Here is a 14,905-nt window from a genome sequence, read left to right as displayed (position 1 = left end):
TAAAGACAAGAAAACATGTAGAAAGACAAGAAGTGGAGCAGATGGGACAAGCAGTGGCTCTGAGAGGGCTGAATGAAGCTAATAGGTCATATTAGCTTTAGGACCCTCCAGTATAACCTCACAGTGTCAAACCACAAAAGGTCAAGGCGGCGGTAAAATGAGCAGACACCGGCGCTGCCCTGGCTGCCTGCGGGGCCCCGCAGAGACGGTGGCAGTGAGGTGTCACCTTGGCTGCTGTCACTGATATCTGCCACCTGTCACCGTGCTGCCCCCGTGGCCAGGGATGCAGCTGCGTTGACAATGGGTTTATCGATAGCTCTTCCTCCTGAAAGTGGCGACTGGGGAACATGTCCTCTGCTTTCATCAACAGCCTCGGCGTGCGGCATTAGCATACAATACATATTCATGCCCGTGTCTCCCTTCAACTGCATTGCCAGCCCCGCTGCACATTTTCCAGCCATTTTTTACAAACAGCATGTCAAGCGGCCCATTTCCGCCGGGAGTCCCACACGGCCTCTTATGTATTCACAGCACGGCTGCCGCAAACAACATCAACAGGTCTCAAGGTCGTCACTCCCACTGATTGTGTGCATGTCTCAGAAAGAAGTGAACAACTGAAGAAGAAAAATGGCAATGAGGAAGATGGAAGCAAAATAAAAACACTAAATGTGTGTGTGTGTGTGTGTGTGTTTTATGTGCAGTGTGATTGCACCTGTAACGCAGTGCAAATAAGCAACCCTGATTTAGTGTGCACTTCCCATTACATTAGTGAGTTTAACCATGCAATTACAGCTTTGTGTGTGTAAACAAAAATCTGAACAAAATGTTATGTACACCTGAGTGCATGCAGGTGCGTGTGTGTATTTGTGTGTGTGTGTGTGTGTGTGTGTGTGTGTGTGTGTGTGTGTGTGTGTGTGTGTGTGCGAGCGGAGTGTGTAGCATGCAGCTGCAGTCTCAACATGCCTGGGGACTAGCTAACAGGTAGACTTAGCGGGAGCATCCTGCCTCAGTCCATTGGCATCTCAGTGAGAAAAGAGGCCAGTTGATGTGGGGGTTAGAGCTTCCATGGCAGAGTGCGTTGTGATAAATAATGAATGCTTAAAGAACAGATCTCAGAAGCTTCCATCTCTCCCTTCATCCCTCCATCCCTGCATCCATTCATCCATCCACTTATATCGCTACAAACACCACATGGCGTTCAGCAGTCTCTCTCATGAATACTTCAGCCTCTACGTCAGTGCTCACCCCCCCCACCCCCCCAACCCCCCCCCAACAACCCCACCTCCACTCCATTGCTCTTAACCACCACCACTTGGTGATGACACAGCCTTTTGACCCATAAAGCTATTGACAAAACAGTGGTAGTGAGTACATTCACTGGGATAGTCACGTAGACTAAAGCCGAGAAAGCTTCTATAGGAATGGCAGCGGCCACAACTGTTGTAACGGCAACTCTTAAAGGACCAGTGTGTAAAATTTAGTGGCATCTAGTGGTTAGATTGTAGATTGCGACCAACTGAATACATCTGCCCTCACCCTTCCCTTCCAAGTATGTATGGTAAACTCGCGAAAAACGTGAAAGGCCCTTTCTGGAGCCAGTGTTTGGTTTGTCCATTCTGTGCTATGTAGAAACATGGCGATGCAACATGGCGGCTCCGTAGAAGAGGATCTGCTCTCTATGTAGATATAAAGGGCTCATAGTATGGTAACAAAAACACAATGGTTCTTATTTTTGGGGATTATACACTAATTAAATGATACCTATGGATATTATATTCCATTTTTGCCAAGTCCATTCTGCTAGATGCCATTAAATCTTACACGCTGGTCATGTGAATGCTGACTGAGTGGTGGATACCTCCACGGTTTCTAAAAAAAGGTCCCCCACAAGGTAAACAATACAAACCTGGACCTGTCCTGCCTTTTTTCACAGATGTAGTTGGTATTTTTGCTCTAATTTTAAACCCCCACACAACATTCAGCAGGATTATATTCGGCTGAGTAAATACAAAGCAATGCTGAGACAATGAATGTTCCATATTTCAAAACACCACAGACTGTGAATCAGGAAGACAACTAATCACAAATTGAGTCAACGCCAAAGAGCTGTGAAAGCTGCGCCGACTTGTTTTACGGAGTAAAGTGGATTCTTGCAGATTGTCAACACATACACAACAGCAATATAATAACCGTTCTACAACAGCAGACAAGACATGCAGAAACATCAACATCACTTTAAAGACAGATACTTTTAAACCGAATGTAGACACCGTGCATGACAACAGCATCTAAGCCCTAAAAACGACCAACTTGTTCCACCACATTAACAGCAGCACCTCTCCACGCTGCTCTGATTCTTACTCTGAGAAAAGAGTCCAGTGTGTCCGATGAATGAGGGGGTCTCATCTCTCTTACCCTGATGAGCAGTGCCGTTAGCAACTCCATGCATAAATCTCAGAGGCGAACAGAACGGATCAGCATTCAAGTGTTAACTAGGGCAAAGCTCCAGCACTGTACCTTCTACATACGCTACTCTGGAAGCAAGTCCTGTGGAGGAACAAGCGATCACATACTGAGGGATAGGCACGCTGCCCTCTGTCATATATCACAAATGCGCACACACACACACAAGAAAAATTCCCACACACCTGTTCTGGCCAGTCTAGTACCATCCAGTCTTGTCCAGTCCGTTCAGATCTGGTCTCTTGTGCTTGCAGAGTGAGGATCTCGTCTCACCCCCCACGCAGCCCGGTGCAGACAGCTCACTGTTATAGATGCACTGACAAGTGAAAGGAGGGAGGCGTGGTGTCACATGAGATAAATAAAAGAGGGAGGGAAAGAGGGAGGAGAGAGGCTCCCTCAATCTACAATTCAATTTCGCCCTCACTCCCTTTTTCAGCAGTGTTTCTGTCCTCTTCTACTCTCCTCATTTAGCATATTCTGGCTGTTATTCTCTCACTCGCTCTGCTCTTTCTCCATCTCCCTCTCTCGCTCTCTCTCTCTGTTATTCCTCGCCTGCTCTCCCTGTTTCCATTAGTTTTAGCTTTTCTTCTCCTGTGTTGCTTCCTGTTTCTTCTCTTTCTCCCGTTCACATTTTCCTCTGCCTCTTCTCTAGGCTCTCATTCATGGAGCACTAGTGTGTGTGTGTGTGTGTGTGTGTGTGTGTGTGTGTGTGTGTGTGTGTGTGTGTGTGTGTGTGTGTGTGTGTGTGTGTGTGTGTGTGTGTGTGTGCACGCGCATGTGTGTAAGACAGTGAAACAGGGCAGCTCCGGCCATCTGTTGGAGCCTGTGAGCTTCACCTATTCACAGTCTCATAAAGGCAGAGGCACACAGAGGAGTGAGAGAGAAAGGAATGGGAGGGAACGAGGGATCAATCTTAATGCTGCAGGGGTGGGGAGGGAAGGCACAGCCTGGCACACACACCATATCTCTCAGGCTGGCACCTCTGAGGCGAGCTGGCGTGGGCACGCCTGCTCACTGGGTCCAGGCTGCACAGGGGATTTGGCTCACAGTGCATGGGCATGCAGATAGAAAAGAAATGCACACCCAAATCAATTTATACACAGACGCACAAAAGGCATATATGGGTGACTTCACACACACACACACACACTGTCACACAAATCCACAAAAGCAATTTCCTCTTTGACAAAACAAACAGGATCTATCAAGACGGATAATCCTACAAACTCAAGGAGACGTGGGGACGGAGGACAGGGGACAATTCTACAAACTCACACAAACGCACAAACAAAGCCTGCCCTGAATCCTTCCATCACAACAGAGCTAAAGTAAGCTTTTCCTGCTTGGTTTAAGCCAGGTATTTCTCCTGAGTGCCCGTGTCACTTCCTATCCCTGACCAGGAGGGGAGAGAGGTGCGGGGGAGGGTGGCGGAGGGTGGAGGCATCCATCACTGTCCGCAGCAGCCGTCCCATGATGGATGCGCCTGTTTATCCCTCTCTGCAGGTTATTTAGATGCAGTCACAGTGAGAGAGATTAGTGATGGAGAACCTCTGCACCTCCTCGCCTCTCCTCCCACCCCATCTAATCAATAACGCTCTTATCTATTATCTGCATTTCGAGGTATTTCTCCATGGAAATTTGAAGCATGCGAGAAAGAGAGATTAATTGTCCACCCCCTCTCAGTGTTTTCAATTACAATGCCTTCGATGGATCATCTATCTGTCAGCTTGGCAGACAACAGTATTTGTGTCATTGCAAAGAGATGAAATCATGCTGCCTTGAGAAAATCAAACTGCATTTTTCCTGGCCATGACTGTCCCTTGCAGATGCAAAAAATAAATGAAACTATTCAGAGGTGGGGATTTGCATCGCATTTGAGGATAAAGAACATTTTCTGTTTCAACATCAGGTGCATCCAACACTAATCCTGTTACAAAAAAACAACAAAAACAAACATTGTTCTTTAAGCCAATTGTAACCATGAGCCCTTTGTAAAAATGGATTAGCCTGTTCTAATACTATTCATTATTATCTTCAAACAAACTATACTGCAAACTGAAAATGATTATTACTATTATTATTATTATTCTCTGCTGTATGCATATCAGATGATGTCTGAGACTGTGGGACTGCTTACATAAAGGAGGCATCTAGATGCTCTAACGTGCTGGATTACAGACAATGCCCCAGAGACGGCCATGTTTTTCCTGAGCGGTGCCGACATGCCAACACAGCAGCCCAGTGACACCACTTTAGCACATGGTTTATTCATGCTCCAACTCTCTCTCTCTCTGCTCACTCTCACGCACACTTAAGCTGTGTCATCCCGCTGACTTCTGATTGGGTTTGGCGCAGATCAACAGATGCATCTTCCAACCAACCGGTGTATATGAATGGGTTAAACTTTCCTCATGTAAACTACCTTTACAGGTTGATATCTTGCAACTTCACAGGCTTTAACGTAGGAACCTGAGGGAAATACCCAAGATAAACAAAAGAGATAAATTGTAAGACGAGACAAAGAAAGACTAACAAAAAATGAATACAAATGTCTGCATGTCTACAGAGAGGGTTCAGTCCTTGGGGATATCATGTAGCGTTTCTCTTTTCTGCTTCATTGGACACAAAGTGGGTGAGGCCACCAATGCATGATAGCACGCAGGCAGGTGCATAAATAAGAATGAATGATTTCTATTCTGATAGTGCAGAAAGATAGCTATGTTCTATCCCGCTGAGATATTGTCCTTGGCTGGGAGTGTGCTGTTACAAATGAATTTGTTCCTTTTTTGCACTGTGTGTGCCTGGCTGATAAAAATATCCCCTGTCAGCTGGCTGCGTGAAGAAGGGAGGACTCAGTGCAAATGAGGCAGACCCCCTCGCTGTCTTCTCCTCCTCTCTAGGTCTCTCTATCTCTGAGAGCACTCCTCCTATTATTCTCTCGGTTAGGGCTAGTTGGTTCAAGGCTGACTTCCCTCCACCACTGAACACAGATCCCCTGCACCCTGCCCTCCATCCATTATGTGATTCTCTGGATGAATATGTGTGTGTGTGTGTGTGTGTGTGTGTGTGTGTGTGTGTGTGTGTGTGTGTGTGTGTGTGTGTGTGTGTGTGTGTGTGTGTGTGTGTGTGTGTGTGTGTGCCGGCGGGTCCTGTGCATTGTGACAGCTCTATATTGCCATAGCTACATTATGGACAGAAACAAAGATAGAGAGAGGAGCAGGGAGGGAGAAACTGAGGAGAAAAACCCAGGAGCTGACAATGAAGGGGCTCAAGGACACAGGATTGACAGTACTGAGGGAGATAGACGTCCTGGCACCTTGGAACAATTCTCCTGAAAACAGCACAGCAGCTACTGCAGGTAGAATAGTAAGAGGGCCATCTGACTTGTGAGCATGGCTCTGTCTTATGGGCTCAACCACATTATAAAGATGTCTTCAATTGGAGATAAAAAAAACAACAGACAACACACACAAACATCAGAAGTTTAAGCATATGTCTAGAGGACAGCAGTCTTGGCTAATTAGAAATGCAAATACTTAAATCAGTCACATTCTGCAGCTGTGCTCATTGCTCCTGGACTCGGCTCGAGGTCCCCTGGTACAGGAGGTCGTCAGAATGCCAGGCAGGGATTAGCTGAATACCTCAACATCATTACATCCCTGCAACGTTGCACGCCACACACCATCCAGTCATGTCTAATGTAGTCTCCCGCTTATATATTTCATCCCTTCTGTCACCGTCACATCACACTCTCTCCCACTGCAAATATAAATAGTTAATAAGTCGGTTATGAGCGACCATCGCTTTCCAGCGGTTGGTTCTGTATCCTGAGGTGATGTGATAATTCATTTATGAGTGTCCCACAACTCTGAATGGCACAATTAAAGAGAATAAAAAGCTTCAGCAAAAGTTTCCTCCATCGCAGATTTCAAATTTAATTGCCAGGCTTTTGGTCACAAACGTTGTTTTCAGACAGAAGAAAGTCTGGATAAAAAGTGTCTGACTAAAAGCTTTGCAACAAGATGTGAAATCTCCAACAGAGCAAGTGTAAAAGAGCCTATATCATCCTTAATTGTACTACAGAGTGTAGGTTTTCTTGCAGCACATTCCTCAGACTGTCTGCCATGTGTTTAAGTTCTCCTCGTTCTTGTAAAGTAACTCTAGAAAAGACGAGGGACATATAACAACACCGGCAGACATGCACACAGACACAAATCTAAGACTCTTTTTTTTTTAAAACTGCCAACACTGTGTGTGTGTGTTGTCGAGTTGCATTTATATATTTATTCCAGCTGCGTTTTGAGTATGTAGTGCAGTCATACTGGAAAAAAATGTCCAACTGAGAAAAATTTAAGAATTTCTACTTAAGTGTCAAGTTTGATTAAGATGGACACGTTGTCCCACAATGCAATTCACAACAGAAATAAAAGAGCTGCTGACAGCTGGAACAAAACTGAAAACAAAGACTTTACTAATGCCGCACATTTTGATTGTCAGAGCAGGACAGGAACAGGTGTTACTAATCACATTAACGAGGTATAACGAGGGCTACACTCCATTAAGGTGTCCTTTTAGCTATGTCAGTGATATACTACGCACAATGTCAGCACCATGGAAATTAAACACCTGCACTGAATGCAGCAGTTAGTAATCATATTAGCTACACGTTTAAAATTGTGTCATAATGTGAGAAAGATCTACTCATGAGAGTCGCTCACAAAATAATGAAGTGCAGTAATATTCATCTACTCTAAAGCTCGTGTTTTTAAGTTTAAAATTCCCAAACTGCAGCTTCACTGACATCCAGCATGGCTTGTTTCATTCCTTGTTTGTACAAAACACTACAGTACATTGATTTCTTGTGTAATCCATCTGCCAAAACAGTGTGTCGTCAACATTAGTACATGGTACATTAGTACATAGTAATTAGAAATGGGACACCCTGTCAGTCCTGCTGAAGGAGCCCATGTTGTTTGATCATCAGCCAGCAGGGGGAGGTGTATTCAAGTCTGGGAGGAATAAATCTTCCCCTGAGCCTCAAAGGTATATATAAAAAACATGCCAGCATCGCTTTAAGGTTGGAGATAAGACCGCAGTGATTTTAAAAGTTGATTCATTTATCATATATGTCTGATTATATGTATTTATGTTGTAATACTGATGCTGAAACCTGCCAACCTGCTCTGACATGTTTCTTTTTCTGTTCATGCACCGAGCTGTTATTTGGCCTTGGTTATAAATGTCAGCCTTTGAAATAATGCTTTGTTCTATTGTTAACATGTCTTTAGTTGTTGTTGTTGAAAGAATCAGTTTATTTGTCTTTTACAGTTCACATTTGTAGAGCTGTTGCACTGTTTGGAGGAATAAATTTGAATCAAGTTGAATCAAATCATGAGCAGAATGTGACCTTTTAAGATGAATTGCTGAAAGAACTGAAAGCAAAATGAAATGTTTTATTCCCTCTAATATAGTGCCAGCAAATGTTTATCTATGTTATTAAAGAGATCAAAAAATCAAAGCATTTTTTACATGAACTGGTCAGACTTTAAAAATGTATTCATCTCAATATGCCTGTTCATAACTAACCGTAAAGGAAGTTATAGTGAAAAAAAAGGAAATTCAGAGCAGATTGGATCAGTCCCACACATACTCGTTCCCATCTGTCCATGTGCGGCAGGCATTGCAGAGGTTGAGGAACCGTTAACAGACCGTGGGATCCACAGATCAAAGAGCGGCCCCCTGTCGAGGTCTGCGGTCCCGAGGAACACAAGCCGCTATGGGCTAGAGCCAGCATCGCATCTCCAGCTAATTAACTAAAACCCCTTTTGACGCTGTGTTATTTGCATTCCTAATGTACAGCAAGTGAGTGTAAAATCTGCCACACATATTAAAACAAGGAGCGCTTGTGGGTTTGTCTAACAAGGCACCCCAGTGTTTTTAGCACAAATACATTTGTAATCACTTTAAATCGTTGTGAGGGCGGCTACACAGAGGAGTAGAATTACCCTGCAACAGGAGTGAATTTCATGAACATTTGTGTGAACTTGCCCGATTTACACATTTCACATAAATATGCATGCACACAGTCACACAGGACCCTCACTCAAAATGCACACCTTGCACCCCTGACAAAGAAGTTTCAAGCACTCTCGAGAGCAGCTTTCCAGTCTCAGGACTCAGTGAAGTGAGAGAAGGGCCTGAATTATAAATCAAGGGGCTTTAAACGGCTATGTAGATTAGCAAGCAGTCATGTTTGGTGTCTTCAATAATTAATTACTTGTTTGTCCCGGAGTGGACCTCGCTTCTTTTTTGTATTGCTCTCCATGTCTGCAAACAAACACTCACTGGCATGCAATCAGGAGCTGCTGAAGAGCAGACTGACATCAGGACAAAAGGTCACAGCTGCAGGGGGGTGCTGTCATAGTGTGTTAGTAAGTATATTTATATACTTAAGTCTCAGAAAACCTCTCAAAACTGAGCATATTTTGCTTGCCTGAACATTTCCCAGAGGCTAGTTTTAGGGGTTTTAGTGTAGCTTTGACGGATTAGGAACAGGTTAGGTTTGTAGATGAGAGAATTTTCACTAGGGAAGTCTGTGTTAAGACCTCATTGTGTGTGTGGGTGTATGTGTGTATGTATTTGAGCAGGCACACCTATTAGCAGGGACAACTGTTAATTGAGTTTCAGCATTCTGTGAGCATATGGACCACTCTCTGCCAACAGTAACAGCAGCTAGCTACAGCAGAGCTACAGCTGTAAATCAAACTGACACAATACAGCGGCCTACATCGCCTCTACATCGTGTCCTTAAAAAAATGTCAGACAGACCTCCTCTTCTTATCTCAGCCCTCTGGCCATCTCTTCATGGCCGCCCTGAAACAGCCCCGTAAGCAGACTGGAGACAAGTGGGAGGATGAAATGGCATCTCTCTCTTCCCCGCGAGGGAGCAGAATGATGAATTGTGTAAAATCTTATTTGGCACCTTATATTAAAGAAGTCAGAGATTAAGCCTGCAAAGTAAACGGCTAAAAAAGAGCTGATGCAGACAGAGCAGAAGAGGGCATATTAGAAAAAATGCTCCTGTCTGTCTTTCCATCCGTGCGGGTGACACCTCGCTCCTTAATGAGCTGTCTGAAGTTTAACAGGAGAAATACCAACACAATAAATTACCGGGCTCATCGCTTCCTGTTTGCCTCCACTCAGATACGGCTGAGTAATCTTTCTATCTGGCCTCGTACCATCCAGAATGAGATTCTGTCAAATCACATTCTACAATCCTTGGGCCCATTTGCATAACTAGGCTCGATGTTTCCAGCCAAACTGGTGACATGTTTTGCTGCAGTTAATTAGATTTTGGAATTAGTTTTCCAAAAAGAAAAAAAAAACAAGATGATTTTTCCACTGCTTGGTCTTCCATTCCCATTTGGAAGTGACAAGATAAAATTGTGTATAAGGGTAATTGCATGGCTGTGTTGGAATTAGAGCTGGAGAGAGAAGGTATTTTTGCAGTTAAGGAGCTAATACTCTATTCCAATTTCAGTCTGTTTTGCATGCAGGCTCTGAACTGTTCCCTCTGACATGGCAAACCTCATTAAGATAGAGCAAACTAATTCACTTGAGAACGAAAGCTAATTCTTCATATCTTTTTGTTCTTCTGAGAGATATATAGACAAACTGAAATTGGGTCTTAGGGGATATACACACTTGAAGGTAGAACTCTTCCCCGGCTCTTATCGTTACACTTTTACTGTAGATTAAAGTGAAGAAAGGCGAGGACGTAACCTCAAGCTCCCTTTGAACTGCTGCTGTCAGAAATAGAGGAGGCTCTGTGCGGCGAGCCCACACTGGACAGAACTGCCAAGAGTGTTGACTGTGGTGTGAGCTGCAAAGGATCGGTCAACCCATGTGTCTAGTCTTGCTGATGAAGCATGGCTAACCTTTTAATGAAGCAGTGCAGGAGAGGAGGGAAGGAGGAAGAGGAGGGAAGGATAGCGGGAGACAAAAAGGAAGGAAGTGCTGATGCTGGACATACGATGGGCAGACATCCATTAAACAAGTACTCAGCATGGGATGTGACATTTACAGAGAAAAGCCAAATGCCATGGCAATTAATCAGGGGCCTTGAATGCCAGCTGTATCAATTCCCCTAGTTCACGGTCAGGGGTACTGTTGAGCAGAAACACACACACACACACACCTCAAAATAGACAGATACATTTCTCTGTTTTCATGGGAGGAAAACTATGTGGATAAAATGCTAACCTTAATATTATTTCAATGTCTCAAAGTAGGACACGCACAGAGAAAAGGAAAGGAATACATCACTTGCAGAATCACAGAGTAAGGCCTGGGAGATGGCACACATTTTACTCTGCAGGGAGTTGCAAAATGCTTTTGAATAACCAAGGTCTAATTGACAGGAAAAGGATGCGCTGTCACTTAGCTAGCGCGACTGTCATTAACACATTTTTCATTTTGTACATGCTCCGAGGCATTATTGTTATGTTGGCCTCAATCCCTCTCCCGGTGCAGTGAATATGTTTTAAAATGGTTGTGAGCAGAATGTTGTTAGCTACACAACACTCCCCGAGGGGAACAAAACACAAGAACAATTGGCTCATTAGAAGCAGAAAAACACTTCAAACCACAATGTGGCTGGAACACACTCAGAGGAGAGACAAAGTCAGGCAGGGAGAGAGCACAGATGGATGGATAGGAGAGAACGGGAAGGAGACAAAGGCACAACAACAGAGGAGATGCAACCTTGTGTTCAATGCACAGCCAGCTCAGCGTGCACTAGAGAATTCGACTGCAGAGATGAGGTGAATTTATAAAACACATGAAAAGGCTGAGGAGCGAGGTGCAACACATTATTAGATTATAGTAATCTGATTATCATTTGCACTACCTGCAACAACATACTGTAGGCTTATAATGTGCAGGAATAATCACATTACTCATAGATTTGACATACCTTAAAAGGATCTGTAGAGGATTTTTCACATCTCTTGACATTATAATTTAATTTGTAACTAATAATTAGTTAGAGGGGGAGAAAGGTGAAGATGTGTCAGCAACTGAGAGTAACAAAAGAGTTATCCAAAAGGTTATAAGCCAGTTAATAAGCACAGGTGGAAAGTACTTAACTACTGTACTTAATGACTTCATATGTCTACTACTTCAACAGATCTATCTGTTGTAGTGACAGATTCATTTGCAGATAAAGAATTGGATGCATTGCTTAAAATTAATCAGTACATAAAGTATTTGGAACCAGCCACAATATCAAACAATGAGGCTGATGATATTTTCAATATTTTTTTCTATTGTCAGCAAATCCCATGCGCTGAGCCAAACAATGAACTCATCCTACTTACATGTATTGTGTGCGTATCCAAAGCCTGACGTATCGTATTCTTCTGTGCCGTACAGCTCTGTTGTTGTCCAAAAACTATTAAAAGCACGTCAGTGAGTTACACTGCACAGTGGGTGACGTGTTCCTTCACCACAAAGATTACTGTTACAGCAGTTTGTTTAGAAATGGCTCCAAAGACTAATAACAGCGATTATGTTTTCAGTCTCAGCAGAGAGGTTCCTTGTAGGGCAGAACCCATTGTGTCTCTGCAGGAGCACCGTTCTGTTTGCAGAGCTTTGCTGGCTTGTTGCGCTACATATCACAACCTCTTGACTTTGTGCTACCTTATAAATTTCTAAAAAGAACTTCAGTTTAAAGTCAATATGTAGCACAACAAGATAGTGAATCATTGCAAACTAAATCACAATAAATGGTGGCGCCTCCAGTACAAGGAATCTCTCATGAGAGTTATAGCCATTTTCAAACAAACTACTATAACAGTAACCTTTGTGGTGAAGTCACATCTCACCCAGTGCTCATTGGCATGTTTTTGGAATATAAAATATCACACTTTGGATACACACAAAATACTCGTAAAAAGATCAATTAGTTGTTGATTTGGCTCTGCACATGAGATTTGTTGACAATCAGAAAAATATAGGAAACTGCCAGCTTGATCCTTTAAACTGCTGCTCAGATTTTAACAATCTGAAAGGGGCTATTCCTCATAATAATGACTGTTACATCTTACTGCTAATACTTAAAGTTTTGAATATGATTCTTACTTGTAAAGGAGGCTTTTCAAATTGTGACACTAAATACTTCCATAAGCTGTTACAATCAATCGCTGACCTTGTGTGCATGACTATAGCAGCTCAGCACTGTCCCTCTCTGGTTCAGGCCTCTGTCAGGCAGAGCTGCTACAAAAATCTATAAAAAGGACGACAGACTATTTGTAATTCAGTGAGTGAATGACCGTACTGTGACAGCCGCTATGAGACAAAGATGTCCCAAACACACCGAACAACTTGCCGAGCCATGCCACTGACCTGTGTGTGTGTGTGTGTGTGTGAGAGAGAGACACAGTGAACGAAACGATCACAGGAATATTTTATGACAGACACCAGCTCATCTCTCTCCTTGTCTGGATGTTTTGAGACAGACTGGAAGAAGCTCGGGCTAAAACAGCTCACGAGGTCTCTAATGTTTTGTGTAGAGATTAGAGTCATATTTTCCAGGACATATCATCTATAATTCATTCAGTCTATTGAATCGCCAAACATCGCTCGCAGTCTATTAATATCAAATTCACAGACTTACAGTCTGCTGTAACTGTTCCTCTGCATGCAAGAAAACTCAGCAACCAGAGACAGAATTCATAATGTTTATTAGCCTCATAAACCTTTATATTTAGGTCACAATTTAAAGAAGTTTAAGCTTTGCAACTGATACCAGTGTACATTACTTTTCATTTGACTTTAAAATGGTATATCTTGGGAAACAACCTGTCATGGATACACAGGTTATCGTAGAAGAATTGGTTTGTTTTTACAGGTGATAATCATTAGCTTCCTGGAGTAACCTTTAGCCTGTGTGTTTTTGCTCTGTGTGTTCCCAGAGACCCCAAAGCTCAATAACACCAAGAAAAAAATATGTTTTTTTTCTACTTCAAGCTAATCATACAATGTCTGTCTTTTGGGAAAACCCAGAAAACTTCCTCTATCAGTCAGGGCTGAAAAATCTCTCAAAGTCTTGATTTGGAGAAAGAATGAAAAGAAAACCTGATACCTTTCATAAAATATCTGGGAAATTCTTAGGTTTTCTGGAAAATAACTAGATGTGACCTTGATGAATCAGTATGAAAGATATGATAATATAAAGCCTCTTCTGAGTGCTAGCTTAATGACTCATTGTCATGTCCAGACTTAATGACCAATTTACATGCAAGTTGCCTCTTATTTACACCTAATTAAAAAGACTTATGTTTCTTTTTTTTCTTTTATTACATTCTACATTAATCGTTGTGGTTTGAGTTAAATACTTATTTGGTTTACTAAACAATGTCTGTGTTATTTCATAATCGCTAGTATTTAATCTATCTTCCTAGATAGTGGACGGGGACAAGGGCGTTTGGGAGGGATATATTTGTATGTCTCGAAGTGCTGAAATTCAAAATGCAAATAAGTATATATGTCAAAAAATAAACTTTGGCCTTTGTTTTAAAAACATTATAAACATGTTTCATTAAACGAGGAGAAAAAGAGTAAAGAGACAAATGTAGACACTTACCTGTGCCATGTTCCACCTGCTGTTTGTGCTTCTCCTGGGCCTGGTGTTGTTCCGCAGCGCCCTCTTCTGGTTGTCAAAGACCCAGTGAAATAGCGAATACATTTTCCCACTTTTAATCCTGTGTCCCTGTGTTCATTATTCCATATACCAAATATATATATATTACATCTAAATTGTTGTTTTTCTCTTCCTGTAAACCAGTTTCAAATGTTAGATGTCTCATCATGTACTCAGGGGCGTTCACAAAAGTTCATCCAACCAAATATGACTTTGGGAGTAGTTAGACACAACGGTCATATAAAACCACACTTCACCGTTTGGACCGTGACACCAAACATAGCAATATGGAGAGATATGGGGAGTCTGTGTTTTAATGGGCTGAAATCAACTCTTCTCTCCTTCGTCCTCCTCCTGATCTAACAGGTGACCAGGTGGAGCCAACAGTCATACGTAGATCCTTTTATATGGAGGCCCCCAGGGGTCTGTTGAGTAAAGGGATCCATATGATTTGCAAAACGCAGTGAAGTTAGTTTTAAGCTGGATACTTTACTTTCACTTCGGATCCAGCAGCTTCTTCAGTGTTGACAGTCAGAGTGTCAGCTTTAAACCACAGGGGGTTTCACTTAGGCCATCAATAAATTACTGTTTGAAGTGCTTTAGTCCTTCTTCTATTATATAGTAATGTTTTTATTGAACATTTAAAAACGTTCCTACTTCCCCCTTCTTCTTTGTCAACTCTATTCAGGTGTATTACTGCCACCTACTGCTCCTCAGGACTTCAGTTAGCCTGAATCCTTC

The 14,905-nt window shown here is 42.7% G+C and overlaps 1 protein-coding gene across 7 annotated transcripts in view; it reads right to left on the bottom strand.

Annotated features, from left to right (window-relative positions):
- The window catches only part of sulf2a (sulfatase 2a), a 45,256-nt gene extending 30,967 nt beyond the window's left edge, over positions 1 to 14,289 (bottom strand). For 2 of the 7 annotated variants that reach the window (XM_062415482.1, XM_062415492.1), the window contains exons 1-2: positions 14,108 to 14,282; positions 2,649 to 2,779 (exon numbers count right to left, since the gene is read on the bottom strand). The gene's annotated coding sequence lies outside the window, so the exon portion shown is untranslated. Of the gene's footprint in view, positions 1 to 2,648; positions 3,046 to 11,437; positions 11,496 to 12,603; positions 12,647 to 14,107 lie in introns of those variants that run through there. The other 5 variants (XM_062415485.1, XM_062415491.1, XM_062415489.1 and 2 more) reach the window with 5 other exon arrangements.
- Positions 14,290 to 14,905: the final 616 nt, after the last annotated feature.

The sequence above is a fragment of the Scomber scombrus genome, chromosome 3 (genome assembly GCF_963691925.1).
Source record: "Scomber scombrus chromosome 3, fScoSco1.1, whole genome shotgun sequence".
Classification (NCBI taxonomy): Eukaryota; Metazoa; Chordata; class Actinopteri; order Scombriformes; family Scombridae; genus Scomber; species Scomber scombrus.
Note: the sequence above shows the minus strand (reverse complement) of the source record. Positions and strands in the feature narration are given on the sequence as shown.